At 39.9% G+C, this 9,334-nt stretch overlaps 1 pseudogene; it reads right to left on the minus strand.

Moving 5' to 3' along the window:
- Positions 1–3,932: 3,932 nt before the first annotated feature.
- On the minus strand, positions 3,933–4,868 carry LOC107134963 (annotated as a pseudogene).
- Positions 4,869–9,334: the final 4,466 nt, after the last annotated feature.

A 9,334-nucleotide genomic window follows, 5' to 3' on the forward strand; every position in this document is an offset into this window, starting at 1 on the left:
GCTCCCTCCCTAGCATGAGTGGCAGCTCTGTGAAACCTGCCCTTTTGTCCACCACATAATCCACAGTTCTCACGGAGAAGCACAACATGTCCAGATGAAAGAGGACCTTGGCTCGAAGGGTTGCCTAGGCTATGGTCCAGCTGCCAACTAGTAGGTGGCCTTTTCTCACAGCCATCTCAGTGCATACATTGTTCAGAGAGCTCATATTTTAGTCATCTTTTGCAGATAAGAACAACTTATAGGAGGAAGAATTCATTTGGAGAAGAGAGTTTCAAAGCTCTCAGTCCACATATGGCCAATGACCTTGTTCAAGGCCCAGGTGAGGCAGCACATCATGTGGCAAAGGCCTAGCAGAGTAAAGTTCTTCCCCTCATGGCAGCAAGAAAACCAAGAGCATTGGGGAAGGACCCAAGGGGAGATGCAAACTTCCAAGGAACACCCCAGTGACCCAACTCCTCTAGGTCTACCCCACCTGCCTACAGCTACCACCCAGTCATTCAGACTAGGATGGACTGATTGTTTCAGCTCTCACAATCCAACCATTTCTCATTTCTGAATTAATCACAAGAGTTGGGGTGTGGACATCTCACATCCACATTATAATAGCTTGCTTCAGTGACATTCAACCAATGCCATACTGTGCCACAAAGTAGATGCTGGCGGAACAGTATAGCAATGTTTCCTGTAATCTCCAGGGAAAAATGAATATGCAGGGATTTTACATTTTTGAAAGCTACAAGGTCAGGCGTGACCCCACAAGTTGGCTTCCCACAGCAGCTCTCCATTTGAAGTGCACTTGTTACACACTTGCCTGCTATGCAGCTCCCAGATCACCTAAGTTCAGACTGACTTGCTGTCCTGCAAGTGTTTCTATACCAATATTGTTGTCTGTATCTTTTTCTCTTTCCCTTTTTGTCACCATGCCCCTCTTTATTGTTTCAGATCTGCCAGGACAGGATTGGTGGCGGTGTGTCTTTTCTCACTCTGTTCAAATAACCAAAATCTCTGACTATCTCCCTGTCCAGTACTGAACCTCATTCATCCCCTCAGTCACCCACCTTGCTGAGCTGCTTCTCTGCAGCTGTTTCAGGTTTGCATACTATGAGGTTCTACACTACAATCTTGACCTCCACCCAGAAGAACAGCATAGGACTTATGTATTTAAAATTTTATACTGAGGAAGGCAGAAAGATTAGAGAGAGGTGAGAAAAGTCAAATTCAAAAGGAAAATGTCATTTTGAGCAACAGCAAAAAAGGAAGAATAGCAGGGGAAGAGGTAAGGAAAAGTCCAGTTCAAGCATCAGAGAGATCCATGGCAAAAATAGATAAGAGTGGGGAGGAAGAACCATCAAAAGATTTGAAGTGGAGTGGTCATTTTTATCTGATAAAAAATAAAATTCTTGAATCAATTAAGTTGCAAACCACCTCTCCAATAAACTTATTTCAGATATCCAAATGCACAGATTCCCACATTCTATATTAACATTGGTATTTCTTACTAAATTAATGACATAAGCCAACTGTCATTAACACAACAGTTATAAAGCCAAAGAGAAATACATTGGAATCAGTGTCACCATAGCTAGGCAAAAATCAATATTGAAAATGCAATGTAAAAACAACTATTGTAGTCAGGATTCTGCAAAATTCTGGAAAGCATATAGCTGAAAGCCAGGTCCCTATTCCCAATGTCAATCAATGCCAATTTAATAATGAGGACACAGTTTTGAGAAAAAGGAAAAAGAAGGTTTATTGCTTTGCTAGCAAAGGAGAAACACAGGGTACTCCTGTCCAAAGGATGTGACTTTCTGGATGAGGAGGGATGAAGAGGTTTTAAAGGAACCCTTCAAGTGTTACATTCCAGGTGGGCTCTGATAGGGGGTCCCAGGGCTCCCAGATGGCAGGTTAGGATTCACTCGTTAATTTAGGAGATATTCACTTCCCAGATTCTCAGCAGACATCTCATTCCTGTAGTGGATATGTTCAAGGGCAGTTAATTAGGGGAAGAAAAGATAACACTGTCTCCCTAATCTTGTTAGGGAGTAGGAGAGGGGAGAGCAGAGAAAAAAAAAAAACTTAAAAAAATTATGCCTTAGAGCAATGAGGGCTATATTCAGAAGGTGAAGGTACCACAGTTACAAGCAGACTTGTGAGAATAAAAAACTGCCAGGTAGATGTCTTTCAGTATTTGTTTATTTTTTGACTGAATATTGTGTCTTCTTTACTCTTGGGTATCATTACCTAAGGATACAGTCGGAGTTTAGGAGTTAAAAAAAAATAAAATGTATTTGCATTAAAGTGCAGTATGCATCAGATATGAATCTGTAGTGGTCACTATGATCTGTCTTGAATAAGGTTTTATTTTGCGCTATTTCAAATATTGAATTTACAGATCCATAAATTAATTGACCCAATGATATCAGTTCCTTGTTTTTCAAGCTGGATCCTAGAGATACATGAAGTACTTAATGAAGAGAACTGTGTGAAAGGAAAGGGTAGGAAGACACACCTGCTATGAGAAGAGACAACTGATGGAGAAGAAAGGGAACAGTGAAGGACAGGTGCACTGGCTTGCCTAAGCCTTTGTGACACACCAATGATATCAGTTAATGGAAGAATATATGAAGGATTTCATTGCTCTTTGGAGTAAGCTATCTTGGCATTAAGATTTGGTCTAAAACACCAAGGGCAGATAGCAGATTAGTGATCTACATGGCATGATATTTTAAGGTATGGAGTAAATTCAAATCCCAACATCAGAATTTATGAGGTGCCGCTGAGGTGTCAGAGAGGGTTGTTGTCTGGTCAAGGAGAGCCAGGCATGGGTGAGTTCAGAGCATGGGTAGGAATTCCAAATAAATTTAGAAATCTCAGTAATTGATAGTAGAATAGAAATTAACTTTTCATGACTTTGTAATGAGATGGCTCCCAATCTTAAAATAAAATTAGGCTGGGCTCATCAGGAATAACAAATAAGATGTGTCTTATTTGAGTAATATTTTTATTTATAATTGCTTAGATACAATTATTTTCAAATGGCAGCACAAACTCACAAGATGTCAAACCATCAAGTAAATTGAGATATAATTTTTTAAAACTTCCTTTTACTTTCTGGTGCCTCTAGATTTATACCTTCTTTGGAAGTGGGAGAAATCAACTCTTCTTATCTGCCCCTGCTCTAGGCTTTGCTGATAATGTGACATCTCAATAATTCCCTTTGATTGTGCTGGAATAGGAGATACTCATGGCTGACTTCCCCATGGAATCTGTGTCCCCTCCTCTTGAGCCTGATTGTTGCCTAGGAGGACCTCCCAGTAGGCAGTATTGGGCCACTCAGACTTTATCTGTCAAGAAATCCCAGAGGCTACACCAATTCTATAGAAATGGTAATTAACCCACCTTCAATGATGGAGTCATGTGATGCAGAACCTGCAGCAGAAATTCTGTTATTGCTCTTCTCTGTGCCCTTCCTGAATTCAACTTGTTTTTATTCCAAATCACTGAGGTCACCCTCCTAAATCTTTTTTTTTTTTTCACTTGAAGTAATTTGAGAGAGCTTCAGCTACTTATGTCAAGGATGTGTTTCTTTTGCCTCCCCAAGTTTTGTAAAGCATAAAGTTAATGTCTAATATTCTGAAAAGTGATTTTGCTCTATTTATTATCATTATTATTATTATTATTATTACTACTACTACTACTACTACTACTACTACTACTATATTGGAGGTAAAAATAAGACTCAATCCACTTTAATTTGCATATCAGGACACTGACTTGCCAACTCAGAGTAGACACTTGCTATAAAAATGAAAAAATCATTTTTGAGAGACAAAATGTATTTCTTTTTCTACAGAAGTGGGTTACCTCTTAACAGGTACTGAGAATCCCATAAAGATTGCTTAACTCTCTATACTGTTTTTGAGTCTAATATCTTACTTTTCATCAGAAACTAACACCAATCTCTTCCACATTTTCCTTAATGCATTTTTTACTTCTTTATTTCTAAAAGTATAAATCAAAGGATTGAGCAAGGGGGTTAACATGGTATAAAACGTTTCCACCAGTCTGTCAAAGGGAAAGACAGAAGGAGGCCGGGCATTTATAAATATGCATGGGACAAAGAACAAAACCATAGCAGCAATGTGAGATCCACAGGTGGACAGAGGTTTCCTCCACCCCTCAGCACTGTGTGTTCTCAGGGAGAACAAGATGATACCATAGGAGACCAGCAATAAGCAGAATATTATAATGCACATAAATCCACTAGTGCCAATCTTCAAAAGGCCTAGGATGTGAGTGTCAGTGCAGGCCAGCTTCAGTAATGGGTACAAGTTGCACATGAAATAATCAATGACATTAGGGCCTCAAAAGGGCAGCTGGAAAGTAAAGAGAATCACTATAATGGAATGCAAGAAGCCCCCTGTCCAGCACACCACTATCAGAATGCCACAGAGCCTCCAGTTCATGATGGAAGAGTAGTGCAGAGGCTTGCAAATGGCAACATGGTGGTCATAGGCCATAGATGTGAGGATAATCATCTCTACCCCACTGAAGAAGTGCTCAGCAAAAAGTTGAATCAAGCATCCTTTATAAGAGATGGTTTTCCTCTCATACAAGGAGTCTGCAATCATTTTTGGTGTGATAGCAGAGGATAAGCAGGCCTCTAACAAGGACAGAAATGCCAAGAAGAAGTACATGAGGGACCCCAGCAGAGCAGGGCTACAGAAGACGGTCAATATTATCAGCATGTTTCCTACAATAGTTGCAAGGTAGACCAACAAAAACACAGCAAATACTGTTTTCTGAACAGTAGGATTCTGTGAAAGTCCCAGGAGGACAAATTCAGTTATAAAACTTTGGTTTTGCATAATTTTCAAGAAAATAACAAACATATAACTGTTACTATTGAAGATTGCAATTATGATAGAGATCTGCTTCAGACCAGTTTATAGTTTTAGAGTCACAAATTATTTCAGTGCACACAGATACACTATGTCTTTAGTGCTTCTTTTTTTTTTTCACTACAAACACAAATTTTAACATTTATTGATGATAGAAGCTCACATTAGGAGAACTAAGGTAAGGATAGAGTATTCACCACTTTTGAATTGTTAGAGGTTCTATAAAGATGAATGGAACCATCCACTTATGGTAGAGAAGAATAATAATTTTTAATTTCAAAAGACAGCTTTGATGATTTACTTGTAATTTCTCTCAGTGAATCTTTGGGAAGTATTCTTTACCTCACCCCCATTGAAGCCTGATTTAAAGAGAAGTAGTTAGTGTAGCTAGGTAAATGGGGTCTGATATGGGGTCTAATAGAGATAATGGATTCAAATCTAATAAAGAAAATGGTGTCCAATTTGAATCCAGGGATATTGAAATGTTAATGTTCCAAAGCCCTGGCCCACCCTAAAAAATTGTTAAGGAAGCAACTCCCAGCAAATAGGGAAATGCTAATTAATGAACCCAAGGCCCCTTCTTGCCTCCATAGGCCCACCAGTTTCCCACCTTTTGGCCTTCCCACCTGGATACCCCTTCACAAGCAGGATAAAGGAAAATAAGCAAGATATAAAGAACAGGAATGTAGAAGGATAAAGAAAACATTAGATATAAAAGGGATGGGACTTCCTCTTCCCAAGGATTCCACCTTTCAGGTCCCCTTCTTCCTCAGGGTGAAGTCTATTCTACTATCCTTTAAATAAAGCCTCTCTCTACGCCACACTTGGCCTCAGTGTGCTTCTCTGGTGTAAGACTTCAGCATTCAGGGAGGCAGGACTCGTCAAGGGAACCAGCAGTGTTTTACCATCATGAGGAGATGAGGACTGTAGCTGTATTATTCCTTTCCACTGTTGACATGGGAGGAGGCAGGGTTGACCAATAAGCCATCTCTAATCTGGAGAGCCTCATGCCTACAAGAAAAAATAATATGCAATGTAAGTGGTAGTTTTAAAGCATGGCCACCCTTATAAAGTTTTTTTTTTTTTTTTAACAATCTAAACTAAATTTGGTCTTTTCATGATTCATTTTCTTCTTTATCAAAATGAAGGATCTATGAAAAAGTGCAAAGTGACAGCACATCACACCACTGCACTATATGTTTAGGTTTTTCCTTTTTAATTATCTCATTTAGACATTCGGAGAGAATTTCACCAAAACAATAACATCTACTTTCAAATATTGTAATAGCAACTAAGTGAAATAGGCACAGGAGAGTAATCACACAGGACTCACTGCCCAGGGAACACTCTAGGCTTTGTATCCTTATTTCCTTGTATTTTAGTAAGCTTTTTCACTGCTGTGACTAAGACATCTGACCAGCTCAAGTATAGAGGAGGAAAAGTTTATTTGAGGGTCCTTGGTTTCAGAGGTCTTAGTACCTGGAAGGGAGGCTCCATTTCTCAGGGCTCAAGGTGAGGCTGAACATCATGGCAGAAGAGTGTGATGGAGGGGAGCAGCTTACATCATGATGATCAGAAAATAGAGAGTCCACTTTCCAGACACAAATATATACACCAAAGCCAGGCCCCAATTCCCACCTCCTCCAGCCACACCCTACCCCTTCAGTTACCACTCAGTTAATCCCTATCAGGGGATTGGGTCATTGATTGGGTTAAGGCTCTAACAACCCAATCATTTCTTCTCTGATCCTACTTGCCTTGTCTCACACATGAGCTTCTAAACAATGACACCTAGACAGGAAATGCATGCTTCAGGAGATGAAGTTCAAGCATGTTACAAAGAACTTCTATCTGGACAACCAAGCCCTTTCCACTGGATCACTCTGGAAAAGAGTAGGGATTTGCTTTTTCTATTAAGGACCTTAGGGCTGGGTTAAGCTTTCTAAAGTTCCCACCCACCTGAACCATTAAAGCCTCTGTTTCTTTGTTCATTAATGAATGGAAATCTTAATGCAAGAAACAGGAAATAATGAGGAATCAGAAGGTGGTGGCTAAGCACTTACATATGCAAATAGGCAACCACCATTGTCCAGTGTCTTCAGACTCTATTAATCAGGGGTCTAATCAATGAAACTCTCCAATATATTCATATATTGCTTACACCATCTCCCAAGTTCATGCTGGCCGTCATATTTGGAAACTTGAAAGTGTTCCTTATGATAATAAGCTCTTACTAATTATAGCTATTATGTACTCCATGTGTTAGGCTCAAATTCGTGACCCCCAAAAGACCACCAGAGACCAAGATCAATGTAAGCAGCAAAGAGGTGTTTATTGCAAGCTAGCTCGGTCCTCCATGTGCACACAGCAACTGGTGATGCTGAGAGGCCCAGAGCCCAGGGTTTGCAGCAGTTTTATACACTCTTTGTGGAAGGCAGGGACTTTACATACAACATAGCATCTCTTAGCAAATCATTCCACACTGAGGGAAAATCATAAAACAACTCTGAACATTGATTACCACATTCACTGGCAGGAACAAGTTGGGAAAGGGTGATTGGTTAGTACAGGAGGGGGACTCATTTGAACTGATTGGTTTAAGCCAAGAGGGGAGTACTTGCTGAACTACATGGTTTCCCAACATGTTATCAACCACCATAAACTACTGGGAGGGTCATCTGGCATCCCAGGTATTTTCCCTGTCTCATGCTGATTGGTGGTTGCTAGGGGGTTGCTATGGGTCCTCACCTAGCCTGACTGAGTCAGGGACACCTGACTCACAGATCTCTCCTGCTAGTTACAGACAAACAACTCAGCAGGGTGGGGATGTGCCTAGGAGTGTTCTGTGGGTCTTTCCAAGGACAAGGGTCACACCCCCTTCCTTGAACAGGCTTTGCTCTGAGGTAGAGGCTGGTTTTTCACATGAATAGCCAATTGCTTTTTCTACTGAAGGCATTTCCATGAATCATCCAGACAATTACTCCAAAAAGTTACTTAAAATTCTGTAATCATCAGGTCACACTTCCATGTGAGTTTAGTTAGAATGTCTATCAATAGAACTCCTGTGAGGATATGATTAGACCCTACAGGTAGAAACATTAATGCAGTCAAGTGCACAGGGGAAGGTGGTGTGTGGTGAGAACAAGCTGTCACAGCCCCTGACCCAGAGCAGAAATGATAGCATGCTTACTTCCTAATACCTACCTCACGATGACTAAGGTTGATAAGTGTGTTACTCATCTTCAAATGTATTTAAAAATGAAAAAAAAATTCTTTGTCAAGTAGCAGAGAAGAAATAGCCTATTGAACTGTATAAGACATTTACTATATTTGGTAGACCTTGAATACATCACTGTGGCCCTCAGCGCCACATGCATCCATTCCTGTTTCAGATACACTCATTGTGCAAAGGAAACCAAGTAGAGTAGGAGGTTAAAAGGAAGACAGGCCCTATGTTAATTTAGTAAATAAATAAATGTTGTCCTTTCACTTTCTTTTTTAAGGATGTTTTTAAAATAATGCTATTTTATTTTTTACATACTCGTTAAATATAAAACACCCAACTTCTTATTTTATCAAATAAAGGAATTTCCTAAATTATTGTCAGAAAATTGACAGTAGAGAACATAGTGTGCTAATGGTTTGGAACAGAAGGTTTTTCATTTTAATTTTTTTGAAAGGTAATGGTCTTAGAGGCAATAGTTTAAATGGATTGAATCCTAGGACAGAAATAAACACAGTATTAGAAAAATTAGTCAAATACAGTCTACTGTTTAGTGAAGACAAAGTTTGAGAAACTGATGTGACTCCATTTTTGAGAAACCAGTCTCTACCTCAGAGCAAAGCCTGTCCAAGGAAGGGGGCAGCATGACCCTTGTCCTTGGAAAAACCCATGGAGCCTTTCTAGGCACATACCCACCCTGCTGAGTTGTTTGTAAGAGAAAGTCCAAGAGAGACCAAGCACATTCAGAAGTGGGTTTTTACTGGGGGGACTCTTGTTCTTTAGAAAATTCTACTCAAAAAAAGGCCAGAAGGGGCAGGGTTACAAGGGAGAAGTGAGTGTAACTCAATGCCAGGAGTAAAACCTACATCTGAAGATGTGCCTTTACTATCAAAGCTGGACAACACCCAAGTCACTGCAAAATGTAGTGATTAGTCAGAGTCTCCTGTTTCAGGACTGGAAGGCTTGGGTCAATCAGAGTGGCTCCCCAGGAGAATTGTTAATTGGTGCAGTTGGGCTGTTGAATAGGAATCATAAGTTCTACTTTAGTACAACCAGGGTTGAAACCAAGTAATTACATATTTCAAAAAAGCTGGTGGAAATGATTTTATATTTGCCCAAGTCAAGGAAATATAAATGTTTGCAGTGACAGGTAACAACAATTACCTTGATCTGATCAAATCTGCCCATAAATATGTACAATCTTCATGTA

The sequence above is a fragment of the Marmota marmota genome, unplaced genomic scaffold, assembly GCF_001458135.2.
Source record: "Marmota marmota marmota unplaced genomic scaffold, marMar, whole genome shotgun sequence".
NCBI classification, from domain to species: Eukaryota; Metazoa; Chordata; class Mammalia; order Rodentia; family Sciuridae; genus Marmota; species Marmota marmota.